The sequence below is a fragment of the Panulirus ornatus genome, chromosome 67 (assembly GCF_036320965.1).
Source record: "Panulirus ornatus isolate Po-2019 chromosome 67, ASM3632096v1, whole genome shotgun sequence".
Classification (NCBI taxonomy): Eukaryota; Metazoa; Arthropoda; class Malacostraca; order Decapoda; family Palinuridae; genus Panulirus; species Panulirus ornatus.
The window spans coordinates 2,396,891-2,420,163 of record NC_092290.1 but is presented as its reverse complement, the minus strand read 5'-3'; the positions used below and the strand labels follow the sequence as shown (position 1 = coordinate 2,420,163).

Here is a 23,273-nt window from a genome sequence, read left to right as displayed (position 1 = left end):
GAGGAGAGAGAGAGGCAGGCATCTGGCCTTCCTACATATCGTGTTCATATCCCGCTAGTAAAGTACTGGTGTGATCTCGTGGTAAAACCTCGTAGAGTTTTCATCCGTAGAACAGTGGCCGTTTTCGCTTCGTAATTCTATTCTCCTGAGCCAGGGGGTATCGACCTAGCGTCTCGACCATCGTGGCGAGGGCGAACGTAGTCGTCTCATCCATCGTGGTGAACGTACTGGGGTCATGACGGTATACCATGACTCCTTGTACAACGTGATGGCTCATACTGTTCCCCTGGCTGTGATGTGTACCTGGAGCCTGGGAGTGAGGAGGTTCACAGCACCAGAGACAAAGGATGTATACTGCTGGTGGCTGTGGTGTGCCACAGGAACCCCGGAGGATCCCCTCGTCAGGACTCTTGATGTCCCACAGTGCCACAAGGATCCACTCTGTTTGTGTCGTAAAGTCACTGCTGGATGCGTAGGACCCACGGGGTGCGTCGTGCGGCTGGCGTAGGACCCACGGGGTGCGTCGTGCGGCTGGCGTAGGACCCACAGTGCTGGAGGTAGATGAAAGATAAGGTTACGATGGTGCAGGACGTATGGCAATACGTCAGAGGGATCACACATGACGTACTCGAGGTACATCCAGGACTTGAGTGTCCGACACTCAGCGATACGTCAGAGACCGACTACATAACGTATTGCTGTACGTCAAAGTCCGACACTCAACGTATATTGCGGGACATTTAACGACAGCCTCTTGAGTTTCCCCGAGTCCATATACTCATGGAAAATGGGAAGTGTAGACATACTTGATTAGTTAATAGATATGTTAATAACAACTGAGCTATAATGTGAAGGGGTCTTAGCGGTCCGTGGAATTATACAAGTATAAACGAAATAAAATTTATGATTATAACCAACTTGTGTTGTTGCTGGGTCAGTTGGGGTGATTCCTGTTATTATGTACGCAGTCCACAGTGGTGTGTGTGTGTGTGTTTGGTGCCTGGCTGTATGATTAGTTCAGAGTTGTATGTGTGTGTGTGTGTGTGTGTGTGTGTATGTGTGTGTGTGGTTTGCGCTTTCCACTTTGTCTTTAATTTATAGTCTGAATTGGATTTCCCCAGTGGGTTGTGATTGGTTATGGAGCTCGGATTTTACCAGTGGGTTGTTAGTTGGTTGTTGGATTTGGGTTTTCCTCCTGTGGGATGTGGTTGGCGATGTGGTCTATAGTGTTCCCCATTGGATTGTGGACGGCATTGGGATGTGGTAGTTAGAGGTGGGTTTCCCCAGTGGGTTGCGTGGGGTCGCCTTGAGCTTTACATGTGCGTGAGCGCATTTGTTGGCCCCAGGAGGTCAGTAATGAGTACCACCCCCACCATAGTAGACCTCCCTTGTTTGCTCTTGACTTCCAGTCGTCTCTCTCCCCATTATCCCGGTCTCTCTCTCTCTATCTCTCTCTCTCTCTCTCTCTCTCTCTCTCTCTCTCTCTCTCTCTCTCTCTCTCATATGGACATGTACAGTTTCTCATCTTTCGTTGGATTTCTTCGCCTGCGTTTCGTCTGTAGTAGTAGTAGTAGTAGTAAGTTGCATGGCCTCCTCCGCCGTGTGAGCGTCATCGCTCCTGCTCAGTGGTCGTTCTTCGTGTACAGTGTAGCGCAGAGGTGCCGTCGTCCCCCTGATGGGTGGCGTTGGTCGTGTACAGTGTAGTGCAGACCGGCCTCCGAGTCCCCTCACCCCTCCTGACCAAATGAAACCGGTTCCACCCTCCTCCTATTTTTCCATCGCCGGGGTAGTCAGCCACCCCTCACTCTACTCCCATACAACCTTCCCCCCTTCCCATACCCTCTTTTTCTATTCCCCTCCCTTCCTTCCTCTCTCTCTCTCTCTCTCTCTCTCTCTCTCTCTCTCTCTCTCTCTCTCTCTCTCTCTCTCTCTCTCTCTCTCTCTCCCTCTCTCTCTCTCAGTCTCCCTTTCTCTCCCTCACCCTCCCTTCCGCGTTAAACAAACCCTGACTTGTATCGGGATTTGTAATTGGATTTTCCTGTAATATTTTTGTTCCCCCAGATAAATTGTTTGCAAATATACTTTGTGTACTACAGCTGCGGAGGCAGATTCACGGGATTTTGTCTTCTCCAAATTTATTTCTTAGTCTTTTTTTTTCCCAGTTGGATTAATTGTTAGTCATTAGTTATGTGGCTATTTGTTTAGTATGGGGTTGTGGGGGTTGTGTTGTATGGGTGGTAGTGACTTGAGGGTTGGGGAGGACGGTGTGCCGGGACCCACCTCCACAGCGGGGGAGGTGGGAGATATCCTGTTGGCACTCTGTCGGCGGTTGGTGTGGAGGAGGTTGGGGAAAGAAAGGGGTTCCCCTGTATTTTGGAGTAATGGCACCCCCCCCCCCCCGTCCTTCCCCCCTGCCGGGCTAGCCATGTGTGGATGACACACTGTTGCGGGAGGAGGCTCACCCACCCACCACCTGGTCCCCCCCCCCCCCCCTGGCGGTGGGGAGCTGCTTAGCTCCCCACCGCCACCGCCTCAGCCTATTCACCCTGTCGAGTACAGTCGTATAAGTTGGGGCGAGATGTCCATGGTGGTATTCTGTTAGCCTCCTCCCTGCTACCCTTGCTGCCTCCTCCCCCTTCCTCGTGATAGCAATTTTGTTACATTAATGAGGATTCCTCCCAGAGCTTTCCCTCAAGTAGTACAGTTGGTATCATGGATTACCACGGGTGTGTGTGTGTGTGTGTGTGTGTGTGTGTGTGGGTGTGAGTGGGTGGATGGGGAGGAGGCCGTGCGATAAACTTACCAGACTCCCGCGTTGCATCTCCATCCTCACGACTAATATACTCTTACAGTCTTTCTGTGGCTGTCATCGGACTTCCATCAGCAGCGGCTGCCGAACCCTCATTTTAGCCCTCCTCCTCCTCCTCCTCCTCCTCCTCCCTTGCAGAAGAGTGAGTCGGTGGTGGGTCGCTGGTGGCCAAGGTGCGGGGCCGTTGTGCAGGGAGGACACCAGTAAGATCCAGATATCATTACGCCGTTGCTGAGGCCGCTCAGGGGAAAGTGATGGCTCGTTCCCCTGAAGGAAATTCAATACTGCACTTTGTCCTCCTCTTCCGTCTTTCCCCATCTGCCCAGGCCAACACCCCCTCCCCTCCCCTCCCCCTCCAACTGTGTTATTCCATCCGTTCCCCTTCCTCCCTCTTTCCCCACACAGCCCACGTCCACTCGTCATCACCCCCATCCTCCCCCCCCCCCAGGCCTCTCCACGGCCTTCAGTGGCCCGCCCGTGGGTCCTTGAACACGTGCCGTAGTTATCTGGAGCACGCACGTCCGCTTCCAGTCGACGAGGACGCGAGATAAGCCGAGATATCTTATCTCCGCCTGATAGCAGGGGGCGCACGCAGGTGTCTCGGTGGCTGGCTTGGTGGGCCATGTGGTGATTCACGTGTAGCGGCCCAGGGTTCGATAGTGAGAATCAGGGAGTCGGGGAGAGAGAGAGAGAGAGAGAGAGAGAGAGAGAGAGAGAGAGAGAGAGAGAGAGAGAGAGAGAGAGAGAGAGAGAGGATGAGTGGGATGAGTAGAGGTGAGATGATTCCCGTTTCCGTCCTCTCGCTGTACGTTCCATGCAGGTGTGTCGGACGTGTGTGTGTGTGTGTGTGTGTGTGTGCGTCGGCCTCATTCTATATCCGTCTTAATAAAACATACTTCAGACGTTCGTACTCCCTCCCCCTTCCCTCCCTCCCTCCTGCTCCTCGTATTTCACTTCCCTCCATCTGTTGCTTCCTTTATTAAGTGGAAGATTAACAAAGTTTAGATTGAAGCGGCCGGACGGACGGATGGGTTTACCAAGAAATATATTCCGCCTTGCATCCGTCAAAAACTTTCTCCCCCACGGTGACTCCAGTTACTTACAGCGGACGCCCGCTTAATCTCGCGCCCCAAGTTTACCTCCTGGACAGAACAGCCGACGTGTGATTCCGACGTGCGTCCAGCCACGTTCCAGGCGACCGTGTGAGGTTGTGAGTCTTACGTCTAGGTCGTCCCGTAGCTCTTGTTTGCTGGCGTTGGTGGAGAGGTATGGGCGTTACGGGGGGGGATCGACCCCTGGTAGGGCTGGTGGTCTGTTGCCGCCCACCCAGCACGGGCTCTGGGGTTAGAAGACCTACGAAAACTATACTACAGGTATACCTCGGCTCTGTTTCGACCCCGTGATCGGCTGGCGTTACGACCCATCTACAGGTCGACACATCAATGGGTTTCCTTGCATACCCTCATAAGTTGCTGTGTGGTGTATCTCTGTTTACACCCCGACTCCAATTGGTCTTCATAGGAGCGTTGTCTCTTCACGTGCTGCTTTCATTGTCGACCCTTCTTGATGAATGCTTGCCCAAGAGAGATGTAGAGAGGACAGCGTCGCTGTGTGGAGGAGACTTCGTACGGGGAACTGACTTGGACTGAGATGGGCAAGGTTGAGGTGACCAGACTGTCGTCTGGACTGTGTTGTTGTTGGTGATGATGGAACACCACAGTGAACCGGGGCGTTTGTGGATGAGTGAGGGGGAGGGGCTGTAGGAAGAAGAGAGAGAGAGAGAGAGAGAGAGAGAGAGAGAGAGAGTAGGTGGTGCGGCGCAGGCCCCTGGCCCAGCCTGCAGAGGGGAGCGTTACTACCGTAGGTGACGCTGGACGATGCCAGGTAACCCGTTGAATGGAAGGGTGTGACTCATGGGCTCTTAAAAGGGGGGAGAGGGGGGGGTTATGTGGGTGGGTTGGGGCAGTGTGTGTGTGTGGGAGGGGGTAGACTCTCACGTGATGGGCCTAGTTAATTATCGATCGAGGTGGGGGCGGGGGGTTAGGTAGCTGAGGGAGGGTTTGGGGTGTAAGGGGGCCGCCTCTTTGAGGGAGGGGAGGGTGGGCGGGCGGCAGGCGTTACCCCCCCTGTGGGTTTTCCCATAGACTCCCTCAGGATAATTTGTGTGTAAGGGGGCGTTTCTTGCGGGCGTCTCGGCTTGTTGGAAGCCTTACAGGGCGCCTGTAGTGCAGGACCTGCTTGTGGTGGAGGGAAAGTTTAATGCTTGTCTGACTCCCTCAGCTTGCAGGACGACGCTTGTGGTGCGAGCCGTGCTTGTAGCCCCGTTGTCAATACGGTCCCACTCAATCAAAGTCGCTTCGTACTTGGCTGCATTGCTCAGTCCATGTGGTTGGCCTCGCCTGAGAACTTAGTACATTTACAGTTACTGTCGCTCTGAGAGAGAGAGAGAGAGAGAGAGAGAGAGAGAGAGAGAGAGAGAGAGAGAGAGAGAGAGAGAGAGAGAGAGAGTTGTAATGTCCAATCCCTTATTCTCAAGGGTCGCGCCGTCATTCGTAAAGGCCAGTCCTTCCAGTTGTCTATGAACATAATTATGAATACGTATACAATACATACATACATACATACATACATACATACATACATACATACATACATACCCTCAATAGAAAATTAGCATATAACATTGTGCCTGAAGTCTGGCAGTCTAATGATAGCAGAATATCGCAAAGGACGAATATGTTAAATTACGTAATTGCAATTTAACTATTGTTTGTTTGCAACTATTTTAATATTAAGCTGCATGAATACATTCCGTGCTCAAATTAATGAAGTTTGTCTCATTGCAGCCCAGTGTGCAGTTATAACTAAATATGTTGTAAATGATTTACCTCCCCTAAGCTTATGAACACTTCACCCCCTCCCAGGTTGTGAAAAATATACCCCCCTCCCAGGTTGTGAAAAATATACACCCCTCCAAGGTTGTGAATGCTGTAACTTCCCCTGATCAGTACCTCACCTCATATGATCATATCCGTATATTGCCTCACTTCCCGTTAATGATATATCCACTTGAGCTTATCTGTCATTTACCTCATCATGCGCAGTACTTGCACCTCTAAGCTTACCTCTAAGCTTATAGATTGTATGAGCCTTCTAGGTTTACGAGTTGATTAATGCTGTAAGCTTATCATTGGTCCTCCCTCGTAAGCTATCCAATATTTCATTCCTTCAAGCTTAGTTATCAACTCATCACAGCTTATCGGTATTGTAGGTTCAGAAAGTGATATATGTACGTCCTGAAAGCTTGAAAGTTATTTACCCTTAAGCATACAACACGAGGAAAATGGGAACTATTTGTGACGTCATTATTGCTTATATTCCAGTAGTGCCAGCCAGTGCCGAGACATTGCTTACGAGTGCCATTAAGCAAGTTGATTTTTGAGGACTTTGAATTTAGTGAATTGGTATCACCCACGTAAACCTGCAGGTAATTTGCACCTGTGGTAGATTAATTGCATGTTTTTTCCTTGCGCTCTTTAGCCGCGACGCTGGCCAAGAAGTGTGTTAGAGGAACTGCTGCAGTTTTTATGTCTGCTTGTTGATGTTTGTGGCGGGAAATGTGCCTAATTATGCTGTAGCTGGTGATCTGACTTAATGGTGTAGTTAGCGTTACCATTGGTGTTCCTGACTACCTTCCCCGCCTGGTTATGATCACTCATTGTCAGCAGATTGTACGTACATATGTAATTAGAACATAAGGAGTAATGGAATGGAGGCTAAGTCAGAGTCGGTCTGTTAGTAAAGAGTTTGCAAGTTGCAACCTTCACGTGCACAGCCGTCGTCATTACACACACACACACACACACACACACCCACCCACACACACACACAGCCGTGTGTGTGTTCATGACTAACATAAGTTTACGTAAACCTTTTTATGACGTGTCGTGTGGAGAATAAATGACAGTAGAGCCAATAGGCCGTTGTGCCTCGAACTGTCGACATATTGACCCGCGAGGGGGCTACACGTCAGCCCCCTCCTTCCATGAACCTCCCACCCTTACAACTCGAGCCTTCCCCTTGCAGTCTCTTTAAGGCCCATGGTGGTTGATTGGGCGGTGTCAAGAGAGGGTAGGATTCTGGTGCACTAAGGTGCCCTCCTGACCAGCAGTGTAACTGGGCCTGCCACATGGAGATCTCATCGTGGGTTTGGGAGGTTAGACGCCGGCGTTAGTGTTAGGGAGATCTTTATGGTCGTACATCATATGAGTCTACGAGTGTTGTAGATGGTCAGGTCGGGTACAGCCCGGGGCCTTACCACGCGGGGATTACACGTACGTAGTACATAGTGTGTAGGTGTAGTAGAAGGATGATAGGTAGGAGGGTCACCAGGTGAGGTGGTAGACCACGCCCCCAGAGTAAGATAAGGAACAGACCCGCACCTCTGAGGTGATGGACCACGCCCCACAGGATGATAAGGAACAGACAACTAGGCAATGGGGTAAGGAGGACACCTCGGAGGAGGCTTGAGGTCTGGAGATCCTGCATGTTGCCGGACGAGAGTTGAGGCAGGCGCTCGAGGGCTTGCCATGGGTACCTTGCTAGGACTGCTCGAGTTAGCTAGGGTTTCGCGAGCTAGGCAAGGCACCCTATTGCGACGCGGTCAAGCAGCTACGGCCGGAGGGCGACTGCGAGCGGAGAATTATTTAGTGACGCCAGATGGTTGCGACGGCCATTAGTCCTGCTTTAATGATATTGATTACGGATTTCCGGGGTTCCCCGAGTACTGTTGTCACGGCCGCGTCACCCGGGAGGTCTTCCCTGTCAGGGATCACCTCCGTCCCCAGCCTCCCCGAGGAGGAGGTGTAAGGCAGTCGTCAGAGGAATCAGTTGCGTGTGAATGTTATTTGGTCCTGGTGTTGTCCAGGTGTGAGGCAGTGTCTGGGAGGCTGTCGAGGGAGGTGTAGGACCCCTGGCTTGTGGTGTAGTGTGGCCTGGTGTAGGACCCCTTGCTTGTGGTGTAGTGTGGCCTGGTGTAGGGCCCCTGGCTTGTGGTGCAGTGTGGCCTGGTGGTGGACACGTGGCTCCTGCTGTAGGCTGGAGGGAGGTATCGGGTTTAAGGCTGGATTATTTATAAGAACTTGTATTGGAGCTAACGATGCCACATTCTCCTCTTGTTTCTCCTGTTCCCATTCCTCCTGCTGCTGCTGCTGTTACAGCTGTTCTCTACCTTTTTTTTCCTTTCGTCCTCCTCTGTTATTCCTGCAGCTACTATGTTCTTTTCCTCAGTTCATGTATTTTTGTTGTGTTGCTGGTCTTACGTTTGTTAGAATTTGAATGTAGAATCATTTACTGTGGAAGAAGATCCCTGGTAGACGCATGAGCAGTGTTCCATACAGCTGGAGCAACTTTCCTGTATGGAGGAACCTCTTCACAGTCGAACACGGTAATGTAAACATAAGAGCTGTGGTGTTAGGAGTCCATTGTAATGCCCACAACAACAACCTTGCTATCTCAAGTTAATGTAGAAACGTTTTTTTTTTGAAGCAGTGAAATTGTTTTCTCAAGCTGTCACGACGTTCTTGCTATCTTAAGTTGACGTAGAAACGTTTTTCTTTGAGTTTGTGAAATGTCATGTGCGTTCTTGATTTACTGACTAACCTCACGTATGTTTGTAAGTTTGGGAATGCAGGTGTAAAACATAGAACTGAAAACATTTTTTTTTCCTCTTATAAGGTTATTGAGATTCATTTGTGTATGTCTCAGGTGGTTGGCGGAGACACAGGTATTCCCTTTGATGTGGGGCAGGATATCAACTTTAGCTGCCATCCAAAATTCATGATGCCCCCGCCTGGACGCCATTTTCCAAGACACTTTGTTCCAGGGGCGGAATGGGGAGGCCGTTATATGGGGGTGAGGTGGGGGCGTGGTACCCGTGCCTCATCTTCACAAGGTCATTTTATAGAGGAAGATGGGTGCCTGTGGTCCATCATAAGGAGGCCATGTGGTCGGGGGATGATGCCAGGTGGATACTTCTTCCATCAGTGGGAGGGCTTATTATATGGGGCGAGGAGGCTGGAGGAGGCGGGTGTCTTCGTACCGACAGTGGTAGGCCATTTTATGGGGGGGCGAGGCTAGTGGGTAACCGTGTCCCCTCCCACGTGAAATTTTGGTTCTCCGGTTATGTGCCCTGAAGTTACCATTAGCGTATTGTGATTTTGTGTCTCGCTGTATATTGTGAGGAATGGGTGTGGTGTTGAGGGACTGGCGGCTCCCCCGGGGGGTTATCGTGGTTTCCATCGTCTCCCCCCGGGGTCGTGTGTGACGTTACGGTCTCTCATCTCCCCTGAGGTCTTTCATGACCACTTGCTGTCTCCAACATCTGGCCTGGGGATTGAATTGTGACCACACGATCTCCAACACTTACCCCGCGCATCGTGTATATGTATGAAGCTATGGTCTCCATCACTTCCCCCGAGGGTCGTGAATGACGATAAGGTCTCCACCATGCCTCCCCCGGGGGGGGGGGGGATGGTTTGTGACCGCCTTGTCTCTCCGGCATCTCCCCTGAGGGTGGTCGTGGATTATGTAGGTATTGATCATATGCGGCCCAAATGTCTCACTGTGTGTAATGTCAGAGCCAGCCACCCAGCCAACCAGCCTGGAATAAAACATACCCCTAAAGAGGACGGTGAGCTGGTGCTGTTTTTCCATTGTTTTCCCCGACACAGGAGATCTAGACGGGTGCGTCACACGGAGGAGATCTAGACGGGTGCGTCACACGGAGGAGATCTAGACGGGTGCGTCACACGGAGGAGATCTAGACGGGTGCGACACACGGAGGAGACCTAGACGGGTGCGACACACGGAGGAGATCTAGACGGGTGCGACACACGGAGGAGATATAGACGGGTGCGTCACACGGAGGAGATCTAGACGGGTGCGACACACGGAGGAGATATAGACGGGTGCAACACACGGAGGAGATCTAGACGGGTGCGACACACGGAGGAGATATAGACGGGTGTGACACGGAGCCGAACTTGCTATCGTAGTGAATCATCATCATCATCGTATGCCAGGACTGTTTCCTCCAGGTGTTAGAAACATTTTTGTCATATTTATTTCTCATTCGAAGAGAACCTTACATGAAACTGTAGCAGATGGCCATATTAAAGTGAGGTATAACTTGCGAGTATGGGAGCCATTTGCTTTCCTGGACTGTCTTCTTGTAAATAGATTGGGAACTTGGGGTACTATTCCTGTTCTCCAGTAGATAGACCTAGTAATAGATCGTCAGGGCTTCTGTTGTCTGGATATCCTATGTACCCGTGACGTGTGCGCGACGGGGTTGTCGGGGTAGTGAATGTGACATAGAGCTCGTGAGGTGATGGAAAGAAATCCCTTGTCAAATGGGGTGAGAAGAGAATATTCTCTCTCTCTCTCTCTCTCTCTCTCTCTCTCTCTCTCTCTCTCTCTCTCTCTCTCTCTCTCTCGATCGTTTGGTCGGAGATCTAAAGTTTCCCCTGCCGTTAGGACCCCCCCCCCCCTTACCTTTGGGAGTGACACTACCCTGAATTATTCCCGCTAAACGTAGAAAGTTCCCAAATGCCACGGGTCCCCAACTGGCAGGTGCCAGTCTCTCTCTCTCTCTCTCTCTCTCTCTCTCTCTCTCTCTCTCTCTCTCTCTCTCTCTCTCTCTCTCTCTCTCTCTCTCTCTCTCTCTCTCTCTATCTATCTCTCTCTATCTCTCTCCCGGGGGGTAGTGGGTGACCCCCTGCTCCTCCAACTCGAACCCCGGACCAAGTGTTGGTCATTGTGATCAGACGCGTCAAGATCCGGCTTGTTACTCCGTCAGCGATGCTGGGGGTCCTATCTCTCTCTCTCTCTCTCTCTCTCTCTCTCTCTCTCTCTCTCTCTCTCTCTCTCTCTCTCTCTCTCTCTCTCTCTCTGGCCCGGGTTACATATTTCACGTGTTTGGAGCAAGATAGAGGAGAGGAGAGTGATTGAGCTGGCATAATCATGGTTGACTGTGTCTCTGCTCCTGGTGGGTTGAGATGTTTCTCACTGGCTTACAGTATATCACGTAGCCTTTTCTTCTTTCTTTTTTTTTAACGATTTTGTGGCCGCCGTTTGGCAGGAACGAGGAATTGATTTGAATATTTTCTTAACAGTATCATTGGAGTTCCTGTGTCCCAGGAACAGCAGTGTCAACTTTTTGGGATGTATAGGGACCATTCATGTGGGTGATCTGGCTCTTCTCTTAACTGTCTTTCGTTTTATTGGTAGAATGTAAAGACGTGCTGGGCATTAGTGAGGCATGGTCGTGTCGCAGATGGAGGAGAGAGTCGACGAACCAGAGCCGCGATATCGGACTAATGAGGCATTGTTTACATCCGCTTGAGCTACAGATGGACGGGTTTTGGTGGTGGTAATTCACGCCGACACTGATCAGGGATGGTGAGTGAGTGTGAGCCACCACTCTCACCACCTCTGTTGTGCCACCCCTCCCCCACCACAGTTGGCCCTGATTAGCATGAGTGGACCTTTATAGGCTGGTTGGGGTGTTGTTATCAGGGGCTTACCGCTGCAGTAGGAGGAACCGGAGGCCCGCCTTGCGTGGGAGGAGGCCATCACCTGCGCCAGCCGTGCTTGCCTTCTTATCGCTGCTGCCGGGGAACACGGGAGTCGGAAAGAAGGAGAGATAACTGATATGTGAGTCAGGCTCCTCCGAAGGTGCGGGGCGACCGTCGCATGGCGAACGTGTGCACAGCGAACGTATCTCGTAAAGCGGGCGGTAGGGGAGCCAGGGTCGGGTCGCATTGGCCGGCCGCGATCAATAATTTTTTCATTTTCTCAAAACGTCCGTCTGTGGCATGGTGGGGGGGGGGGGGGGGGGGGGGTGGCTGAGAGCTTTATTGCTCAGCCGTCAAGATTTTATCTTTATTGGCCTGTAATTTATGCCTTACGTGGGGTGGAGGGCATTGTGTATGTCTCCTGGTATGGTGTGGACGTGGGGCCTGGAGGAGGTCGCTTGCCACCTCCTCGCTGTAGCGTTGGGTCAGCTGCTCTGGGTAGGATGGAAATGAATTTGATAGTGCGTGATGATCGCAAGGCCAGTGTAGGGTTGGGCTGCGCACTGCCTGGCACATCCGGCTGTCGCAGGTGTTGTAATGCACAGTACGAACTCGTAGAGAACTACGGAACCCCCTGTAGAGTTTTAGAGCGACCATGGAGGAGCTCACATAGAGTTATAGGTTACAACGGAGGCCCTATATTCGTGCGCAGCATCATGGACGGAGGATCCCTTGTGAGCATGATAGCGCCCCGATAGAGTTTCCTGGAGGACCTATAGAGCATCGTTGCGCCCCTGTAGAGCCTCCTAGTGCCCCTGTAGAGCCTCCTGAAGCCCCTATAGAGCATCGTATCGCCCCTGTAGAGCCTCCTGGAGCTCGCTATAGCGACATAGAGCCCCAGCACGTCCACTGGGGCCCCGTGCGTGAATATTTGATAGCGGTGGACGTTGCTCTGGAAATATCGATCCGTCGACGTCCGCTCGATATTCGTCGTGTGCGGACGTCGACCTTAGCATGGTGTGGCCTCCCCTCCCCGCTCGATGTGGCCGTGTGCTCTGCGGTCCACTATGATGTGGCCGTGCACTGTGTGGCCCGCCATAGTTGTGGCCATGTACTGTGAGGCTGCACAAGATGTGCCCCTCCCACGTTCACCTGGTAGGTACAACTGACATACCTTTAGAATTGATCGCACCCCGCCCTCCCACCCACTCAACAACACGCACCCCCCATGTCAAGACGCCCATAAGCAGTCCCTTGGGGGAGGAGCAGGGCCCAGGGTAGCTGTTATGGCCTTTAACTCCTGTTCCTGAAGATGTAAGGTTGAACCTCTCTGTTCACGATGGTACGACCCGTTGCTCACGATCCTTGCGTGTGATGCGTGATCCTTTGACCTGACGGGTAAGGGTCAGGTCAAAGGACCAACACCCAAGGGTCGCACAGTCCAGCTCAAGAAGTCAGGCTATACCGTGAAGGGGCCAAGGCTCCTGTGTGCAGTTCTCCCTCAGAATTGGAGATTAATGAACAAATGAAGGGAAGACATGTTATAGATGGTTGGTTGTTATATTTGGCGTTGTTGTTTGAGGTTGTTCCCCAGTGATTGAGGGAAATATAGTGTCGTGAATGATGGTACCTATTTTATCACAGATTTTCTGGCGTTCAAAAGGTACGTTGAAGATCACTGAAGTATTTGGTCATATTGTTGTACTTAACGTGGAACGTGAATGCCTGGATACGTGGCCTTTCGAAGCTTGTGTTGGGTTTGGTCTGGTGAGACCCGATTCAGCCAACATATGATGAACCAGACGAAGGCTACAGAGTCATCTTGTGTTGGGTTGTTGTAGGTTGTGGCCAGGTGGTGGTTCTCCCCCGTTGTTAACGTTCCACAGTTTTGTGTACGTGTTAGGTCGGAGGCTTCGGGCTTAACATCCATCACGTGGGTGCGGGAGTAGCTTGCTAGCTCGGCCAGGCTGGTCGTACGTCAGAATTCAACTTGAAGTCAACCTCTGAAAGCATTCAGACAGAGAACTGCTCATGACGAGGTTTGTATACGAATCTTTATGAGAGGTTAGAGGAAGTATAGAGGACTGAATCGGTAGGTAGGTAGGTAGGTAGGTAGGTAGGTAGGTAGGTGCTGAGGGAATCCTTAGCTCTTGAGTCCATAGTTCTGTAGTCGACTGTACATCCGCGGGGTGCGGGAGCCTGCAGCAAGACCTGCGTCTCCTAGGGATACTCTCTCTCTCTCTCTCTCTCTCTCTCTCTCTCTCTCTCTCTCTCTCTCTCTCTCTCTCTCTCTCTCTCTCTCTCTCTCTCTCACTTGATTTAACAGTGGCACAGTATTCTGTCAGTGCCACCTGGTGGAAACAGCGTATCTACTGCGCCTGGGGAAATGGGAGATTTTAACTCCGGAGATGTAATGGACGGTAAGCCTCTGTCCAGGAAATTATTAGATTCATGCTTTTTACTGGGGAGGGAGGGGGGTTCCTCACACCCTCTCCCTCCCCTCCATCTCTCTCTCTCTCTCTCTCTCTCTCTCTCTCTCTCTCTCTCTCTCTCTCTCTCTCTCTCTCTCTCTCTCTCTCTCTCTCGTGTGCTGACTAGTGAGGGGGACTGTCAATGGGGTGAGGAGGAAGGAAGGAAGTCGGATTATGTGTGTGTGTGCGAGAGAGAGACAGAGAGAGAGAGAGAGAGAGAGAGAGAGAGAGAGAGAGAGAGAGAGAGAGGGGGGGGGGAAGTGTGTGTGTGGAGTGTACTCAAAAGACTGAAATTTCTTTTTTTGATACTGTTAATTACGTATGTTTCAAGTGTTGAAGAGGCATTTAGTATTTTGATGAGCTGATATTTTCATCATTGGGATACTTTGACGAAGTGAGTCATCCACGTATAGAATCAGGCGATATGTACGACGTGTGGCGTCTGTATTTCGTGAATAAAAGTAGGTTAAAGTGGGAATGACTCAGGTGGAGGCGAAGTTAGGCAGGATGCAGTATCCCATTATCCATGGCAGCGTGTGTGTGTGTGTGTGTGTGTGTGTGTGTGTGTGTGTTGGTATTAGCAGGGATGAGACCTGATGCCACTTTTAGCCCAGGAAGCGCCTGTTCTTATGCTCTCCTTATCTTCCTACGCTGGAGTACGTGCACGGCCAGGAGCACAGGTTCTGCCACTACAGTGCCGCCGTGCAGCTCGGAAATTGAGCTGATATGTATTTTTTTTTTTTTCTTTTTCGTTCTTGTGACAGAGGAACCTAAGCTTATGGAAGCTTTTTCCTGAGACAATGGATGCGTCATTGGGGGGAGTAATGGTAGGAGCGCAGGGGTGATTATGGTTAGACCTTCCTTTCTTTTCTCCCCTCACCCTCCCAGCCCATTAGTTCTCCCCCATCCTTCCCTTTGCTTCCATTTCCTCCTCTCCCAAGCTTTCTCCCCCCCACCCTCTCTCTCTCTCTGTCAAACACGGCCACACCCTCCCCACCCACTGTGGATGTGGTGGCGAGGTTTGTGGTACTGTGGTGGAGTGTGGTTGGTGGTGTTGGAGGAGGCGGTGATGAGGATTGTGGTAGTGTGGTGGAGTGCTGGAGAAGAGGCAAAGCCGAGGGTATAGTTAATTAGGCGGGCTCACTATAGCGCGTTTATAGTGCAGCGGGAGAGTGGGGTGTGGAGGGGGGTATTATTAAACCCCTCGCTCGATATTCCTCCCCGTCCTCTCCCCCCATCCAGCTAGCTTATACACCCTCGCTGTACACCCTTGTATCTACACTGTCCACACCCCTCTTCCCCACCACATGTGTAGCTCCTCACACACACACACACACACACACACACACACACACACACACACACACACACACACACACACAGAGGCTTTAATCAAGTAATAATCTCACTCACATTTAAAGGTGAGCTGCATGCATTACGGTTCTATTCCCCAAGTCCCTCAAGGTCGAGTTTTTGTGATCCCCGGGTACGTTGGTGTGCCCTATGGTAGAGTGCCTGCTGCTGTATTCTGTCTGGGGGCTGGGTGTGGGGGTGTTTGTATAAACCTGCCCACTCACCAGGAGTATGGCTGGCTCTCTGGGGCTTCCAATACCTGGGGTGTGATATAGGTCACCTGGGGGGGTAGTGTTCACAGGGGTCGTAACATTTCCCTCAGGGGGGTATTGTTCGTCGGGGTATATCACTCGGGGGGGGGGGGGTCATGTGTATGGGGATCTGAGTATGGCGGAAATAGTGTCCTTTGAGATGTGACAGAAGAGCTGTGGTTATCGCTCGTTCATATCGAGTGTGTGTGTGTGTGTGCCGGTCGAGATAAGATAATACCTATCGCTGTTTAGATGAGGTACGATATATTTACTTAGCTTGGTAGTAGAGACCTCAGAGTGATTGCTGCTCGGGTAGCAGTGTGGTGTAGCTAGTCGTTCTGTGTCAGTTTTCTCGTCTTCCAGGAGCTGTGGTCATGTCAATATCCTCAGCTTCTGTCCGTATTGAGTTTCTGGTCCGTTTTGACCTCACGCCTCCTCTCCAGTCTCTGGTACCCCCCTGTCAGCGTCTGTCAGTCCCTTCCAGCTTTTTATTAGTCCCCTGCCTTCGCTCCCACCTCCCCCTCTCCACCCCACCACGCTGCGATCCTCCCTCTCCCCTCATCCCTCCCTCCCCCCGCGTCATTCCATTTCCACTCTGGTTATCAGCTTCTTTTATCGCCCTTTGTCATACTTGTCCGGCGACCTACCCCGACAAGTCTTTCCCCCCCCCCCCTTCATTCCTTTGTCAGCCCGTCAGCCCCTACCCCTGTCGCTGTCAGTTTCCCCCGTCAGCCCCTCTCTAGCCACTGTCAGCCCACTCCTCTCCCCTGATAATTACTTCCTCCCCTCTGTTCGTTCTTACCTCGCTCCTTCCGCCCCCATGCCTTCACCAAGCATGCCATTCTGACCTTCTTTTAGTTCCCTTCTTGCCCTCTGTCAGCCCCCTTTTCCCACCCCCTGTCAGCCCCTTTCCCAAACCCATCAGCCTCTGTCAAACCCTTGTCAGGTCTTTTACCACCTCTGTCAGCCTCTTCCCCGCCTCTGTCAGTCCTCTTGCGATCCCCATCAAATAATTTTCTACCCTCTTACTGTATGTCCATCATTTTGGTTCTTCCTCACCCACCACCTCTCTTTCTCAGTCATGAATATGGATCCTGAGATCCTGAAGTACAGGGTTGTAACAAGGAGGCTGGTTGTAAAATCGATGGTTGTTTGAGTACATCTTTTTAGGGATTCCCGTAAAGCCGTCAAATAGTCATCGCCCAGACCAACAGCCTCCAGATGTGATCATTTGCCTCTTGTGTCTTTATTTCTCTTAAGTAAACATGGTGAAGGCGGCGTCTGTGTGACAGGATGGATGAAGGGGAGACATCAGACTGAGAATGCGGAGGGTAGGCCTGTGACGTACATTGGCCACTGTATGTTGATACAGGAGGATGACGGTAGTGTCGTACGGGCGTATGGCTGTATTAACGATTGATCTGCTCCCTCATCATTAAGTGAAGTATATCCCAGGTACAAGGGGGGTAGTAATTGATGGAGTGAGTTACTGTAGTGTTCCCTCAGCTCTGCGTTAGTACCCTCCGCCTCCCTCCATTCTGTCGCTATGGTGTTACCTTCCACCCCTCCTAGAGTACCCTTGTTAGAATCCTCTACGTCCTGTCTGAACCCTCCTACTTCCTGGAACTATCCACCTACCCTAGGGAGTATCCTACCACTTCCTGGAAGTATCCTCCCGCTTCCTGGAAGTATCTTCCCACTGCCTGGAAGTATCTTTTGACTTCATGTAAGTATCTTCCCATATCCTGGAAGTATCTTCCGACTTCCTGGAAGTATCCTCCCACCTCCTGGAAGTATCCTTCGACCTCCTGCATATGTCCTTCCAATGCTGGAAGTATCCGTGCACTGCCTGGAAGCTCCACCTAGAACCCTATCAGTGGGTCTCTGGTTCCAGCGAAGCACCCTGCACTAGGCCCCCCTTCTGTCGGTTGCTGGTAGTTGTGGTACATAACGGTCGATATGCTGGATTGATGTGGTCGCCTTCCAGGGCCAGGTGGGGTCCCCTCCTCTGGAGTCGTCAGGCGTTCTGCTGTAACCCGCGTTCGCCAGTATACCTCAACAGTAGCACCTTTGCTTCTGTGCCAGAGCTGTCTCTCTGTCTGCTGTCTGTGAATCCTTTGTACCGTCGTCTGCCGTGAAACCTTCCTACCTCTATACCGTTTTCTACAGTGGCACCCTCCTTCGGTTTTTCCAGTTCCTGCTCGCACTTTTGGGTCCTCTGGCAACTCCGTGACTGCGCCACTTTCACCTTTGACTACCCTGACCTCGTTACTGCTACGACGACTACTGAATCAACGGTGCTACCGCTAATTACGACCACTGGTACTTTACCAGTACTGCCGCTAGCCATGACCATTGGTGCTTCACCAGTACAACCACTGGTTACGTCTGCTGGTACGTTACCAGTACTACCTTTAGCTTCGATTCCCAGTATATCAAGCACTGTCATCAACTACAGCTTTTAGTAGTTCTCTTTTAGTTCCATTAACTACGACAACGGAATGCTGGGTCTCCATCGTAGATGTGTGTGTGTGTGTGTGTGTGTGTGTGTGTGTAGAACGACTTGATGGTACGGGCCATCAAGGGCTTGGTCCGCAGCGATCTGTGTAGGTAGAAGGCCCTCTGAAGACTACAACGTAAACTCGGAGGGGAAGTAAAGGGCATGCAGGATGGTGTAGGATTCCTCACTTGAGTTGGTGTCAGGTACAGGAAGTCTCCTGTGGAGGACCTCGTTTATTTATGCCACTTCAGGAAGTGGATTAGTGGATGGTGCTTGCTCGAGGCCGAGTTTGGGTCATGGTTGTCGTGGTGGTATGTAGTCGCGCCTAGCGGCTGGGAGACTTCTTTCTTTTTTTTCTAATAGACGTAATGACGTTACCTGGCTGGAGAGAAGACATCTGAAGGGCCTTGTTATGGCTACATTCATTAGTCCTCCACGCCTCATGCGATATTCAGTAGGTGTAAACTTCATCATTGAGGGGAGCGTGGAGGGGGATGTTGGGTGGTGTCGGTCTGTGATCCTGGCCAGCGTAGCACGTAGGGCTCCTGGCTGGTGCCACGTCACACGAGGCTACCATTGGACGGTCTGATTCAGGAGAGGTGGAGAGACTCTTGCCTAGGGCTACTGGAGGATACCGCAGGACACCCTCCTGCCGGAGAGAGAGATGGTGTTCTCCGTTGAGGCTTCGACCCAGGTGTGAGGGCTGTCTGGCTGACCGGTGTCGTGGTCGACGAAATGGGGTACTGATGTGGATGTGTTGGTGTGTGTGTGTGTGTGAGAGAGAGAGAGAGAGAGAGAGAGAGAGAGAGAGAGAGAGAGAGAGAGAGAGAGAGAGAGAGAGAGAGAGAGAGAGAGATCGCCCCGACTCCATTCGGCCGTGGCCCACGCACACCTCCCTCATACGTAGTATTTCATGAGTTGCTTACACGTTTATGATGGTGTCTGATGGAGAATGTTCAACAGCTGGGGTGCCTGATGATCGTATAGCTCCGACCCCATGCAGTACAGACAGACAAGTAAATAATAACATGCACATAGGATAATAATTCATTGTGTGTGTGTGTGTGTGGCGTTGCAGTATGCGTGGCCATGGATCCGGCCTGGTGTACATTTGCATGTTTATGTCAGCAATTTATTTTTAACAACTTTAATAACCTGGTTTGTTTACATTGTGCCGCTTGTTCCGTACAAGAATACTGAGGAAAATGGAGGCAGGTTTCCTGAAGTTTAGTTATAGTGTGAATGATTTAGTAAGGGTTGACGGGGCTTTATTTCCCAGCTCCAGGTACGGATCTGTTTTTCCTGGTCACGAGTACAACTTATATAGTAGAGGCAACAACACGGCTGTAAAGTAGTAGTGGTAGTCGTAGTGGTAGTAGTAGTAGAGGTGGTAGTAGTAGTAGAGTTATTATTAATAGTAGTAGTGATATAAGTAGTAGTAGTATTGGTAGTAGTAGTAGTAGTAGTAGTAGGGTCACCATTCTTTTTCCATTGTAGTCACTTTACCGTATCTTTATGGTTTATACAGAGATATGATATGTTAATCGGCTGGGTGGGGGTTGCATACCGTTCATACCCTGTAATGATGAAATCCTAAAAAAAAATTTTTTTGTGATATTGAAATTGTGTTTCATTTCACAAAGGATTTTTTTAACCATGTATTTTTGTAGGTAAGATCCGTTCTTTAATCGACTGCCATCAGCTTCATCGGAAGGTGTTAGAAGAAGGGACTTGAGGGCAGTCAGACACCACCTGTTGCCTCCCTGTAGTTGATGGAAGGTGAGTGAGATGGTGTTAGTGTGCTCCAGCACGGGACATCTTCCTGGTTCACCACCTGCTCCGTCCTCCGGCCTTCACATGTACAAAGACGAGGAGGGTTCGTATGCAGCCGAGGCTGCTGCGTGTTGGTATGATGAGCGAATTATAATTTGCTTGTGCTCATGAATATTCTCTCTCTACGCTCTCTCTCTCTCTCTCTCTCTCTCTCTCTCTCTCTCTCTCTCTCTCTCTCTCTCTCTCTCTCTCTCTCTCTCTCTCTCCTTCTTGCACATACCACGACCTTTCGTATTATAGTGTCATCTCCGTGTCGTATTCGTTATATTCTTAACGTGTTCGTCCCTGGCTCTACTCGTGCATATTTGTCTCCGTGTTCTCACTCTCTTGTACTCTACATGGCGGAAGTGGTAAAGTACGAATTTCGTAATTCATTCAGTAACTGTCCATTAATTTGACGAGAGACCTTTTTTCTTAACGTATTATTATTGTTTGTATGTCTTGGATTTTGTGTCCTTTGGAGTTTTTATTCAGTTCAGTGTTGTCGGTAAGTGTGGTGATGGTATACGGGGGGCGACGTGCTATCATTGGGTTGAACGAGGGCACATGAAGCGGTCGATGGGTACACTGTGTTGTAGGCTGTAGGGCTCGTCTGTGGATGGTAGGCTCCGGCATCGACGCGAGGATGTGCGGAATTTCGATTGCTCGCAAGATGTGTGTGTGTGTGTGTGTGTGTGTGTTTGGTAAGGTCAGAGGTCCTCGACCCCTTCCCGCGTACGTACGGAGCAAAAGGCCAGGGAGACCTTCCTGCCGTCCATATTTCTCTGGTGGATTCGCGGTTTCCTCATATCTCCCGGCCATATCCATTATTCACGCGGATTTTTGGCCATCGCTGCTCACCTCTCCGAGCCTCTCCTCTTCTTCCTCTCTCAACCTTGCGTCGATGCACACAAAAGGAGAGGAGAAGGATTTTCGAATTTCTTACCGTCTGTCGCATTCACGGTGTGTGTGTGTGTGTGTGTGTGTGTGTGTGTGTGTGTGTGATGTATTTACCTATTCTGGTCAGCGGGTTTGGTGATGTAGCGCTGTATCACATTTCATCAGGGTTGATCAGTATGTAAACATCAGTAGCATTTCTCAGGGTACTCATGTTTTTCGAGCTCAGGCACGTTATTTACGTCGCCTCTGTTATCAGAGACATGTAACACACGCGCACACGCAGGCGTCTGTGACGTGCGAGAATGTGCGTTGTTGTGGGAAACACAGTAGAAGCACAAACATATTTCAGTCATGGTAGGATTGGGAAGAACATTTTTTCCCCAGGCGATGGTTGGCGTGGTATGTGGGGCACGGTGGACCACTGTTTCCCGCAGCGTCCACAAATCCTGAGCTTGCAACTATGATGGGGGTCGTTGACCCCACAACGACCTGTCAGTGCGCCACTCGAGGTCGTCGTCGAAGCGTACGAGAAAATTCGTAATACGACCATCGATTGGATAGGGTGTTTCGTACGACCACTCTGTAGAAAACAGTCGTACCACGACCCTCTGTTTTGCTGGGATATGAATCACAGCGACCATCCTGAAGCGGTCGTACCTTTTGTGTTAAGAGTCGTTTCCAGCGGCGCACCAAACTCGGTAGAAGCAGACGACCTTTTTATTGATAGTGGTTGTTGATATTTACTCGTTGTTGAGCTTGGGTCTTTGGTAATTTGATTGTAGAGGACTCCTGCCTGATCCCCAGGTGACGACCCCCCTTCCCCAGCTTGCCCCCAGGGTGATCCCAACCTGACCCCAGGTGACTAAACCTCCTGGGGAGGCTACCCCAGCCACCCTAGCCAGCCATCCGTCGTTACGTGAAGGAGGGGAAGCGGGGAGAACGAGGGTTGACACGGGTCGTGACCCCAGGTAATGGGTCATCCCGGTGGCTGTTCTGGGTGTCCCACGGCCTCCATGATGGAGGGAGCAGTACTGGGGAAGGTCCCTGCTTGGCCCTGCCCGTTCCCACCCAAGCTGTCCCCGTGTAACGTCTCCCCACGGCCATGTACCAACCAGTAGATCCACCTTGTCCCCCGCACCCTGGCTGCTCTGGTACACTGTGCCTCCCCACTGTGCATCCCACGGGTGTTTCTGATTTGTGCTTTTCGCACCTCTGGGTCTATAATGCCTTCTTAACCCCCCCACCTCTCTCTCTCTCCATCCTTCTCCCCATTATGTCCTCCTCTCCCCATCCTTCTCCGCATAATGTCCTCTCCTCCCCAGCCTTCTCGGCCGTCAGACATACTCCCCAACGCACGAGAGAAACCTGCAAATGCACACAAAAAAAGAGGCCATTAATATCATTACGTCACACAACGCTACGTTATTATACGCGCGTTTTGTAAATCTTAACTCCGGCTTACCATTAATTTCAGCGTCTCTGGCGCACTGCATTATCATAAGCGGCTATTGAAGACCCCAGGGCGACATAAATTCTGCAGGAAGCTTGATTCCAGGGGTCCGTAGACATGGCCCGGGGCCCGGGTGGGGTACACCCTTCTCCTCCTCCTCTCGACCCGACCAGGCCGGGGGAGGGAGAGAGCGGCCAGGAAATAAATCGTAGTATTTTTGTCTTGATTACAACGAGGGCCGAGCATGGGCACACGGGCCGCCTGTGCTCCTCAATCTTTTGTGTGTGTGTGTGTGTGTGTGTGTGTGTGTGTGTGTGTGTGTGTATCAAACACAGGCACTGCTGTATTGATTTACACGTCGTTTCTGCTTTATCATCCCGCCTCCATCTGTAGAGATTAGGAACATGATGATCGTGTCCTCCAGCAGACAGCCTTCTCATTACTCTCGTGTCCGTGTGTGGTTGTAGGATAGTATAGCTGTGTCCTCCGGCAGATTACCTGCTCGTAGGACATCGTGTCCTCACCACTCCCTAAGCTTTCCCGTGAACCAGCATGTACCACCGCCTGGCTTACTGTGCCGAGACAAATAAGGTTTCTCAGTAAATACTCACTCCTTAGTGTTGTTGTTATATCCCGATCTCTGTGGAACTGTATGTGTGGTGGCATGTCGTCACGTGTGTGTGTGTGTGTGTGAGAGAGAGAGAGAGAGAGAGAGAGAGAGAGAGAGAGAGAGAGAGAGAGAGAGAGAGAGAGAGAGAGAGAGCGCAGGCGTTGTGGGTTTGTTTGGGCCACGCCTCCCACCTCCCTCTTGAGTAACTTGGGGCAGTCATATAAAGGATAGTTTGCTTGTTTTTTTCCTCCATTACGTAAAAATCTTTCGCTTCCAATATCCTTCATTTTATGATATCGAAAGAAGCGGCGGAAGGAAGAGTGTGTGGTTTGAAGGGGGAGGAGGATGCAGAAGTTAATGAAAGGGTGTGGGTGACTGAATGGTGCGGTGGGTAGTGACTCGTTGGGTGGGGGATGACCGGTCAACACCTCCGCTGATGACTGAGGTACGGAAGAGACCTGTGTCACGTGGAGGAGTGCGGTGGAGGACTGTGGTAGGGAGGTACAGTGGTGTGTGTGTGTGTGTGTGGATGGATGTGGTA

The 23,273-nt window shown here is 51.1% G+C and overlaps 1 long non-coding RNA gene across 1 annotated transcript in view; it reads left to right on the top strand.

Moving 5' to 3' along the window:
• The window catches only part of LOC139746995 (uncharacterized), a 79,917-nt gene that overhangs the window by 23,946 nt on the left and 32,698 nt on the right, over positions 1 to 23,273 (top strand). Inside the window, exon 4 of the long non-coding RNA XR_011712289.1 lies at positions 19,631 to 19,739. This is a non-coding gene — a long non-coding RNA (uncharacterized lncRNA). The remainder of the gene's footprint in view (positions 1 to 19,630; positions 19,740 to 23,273) is intronic.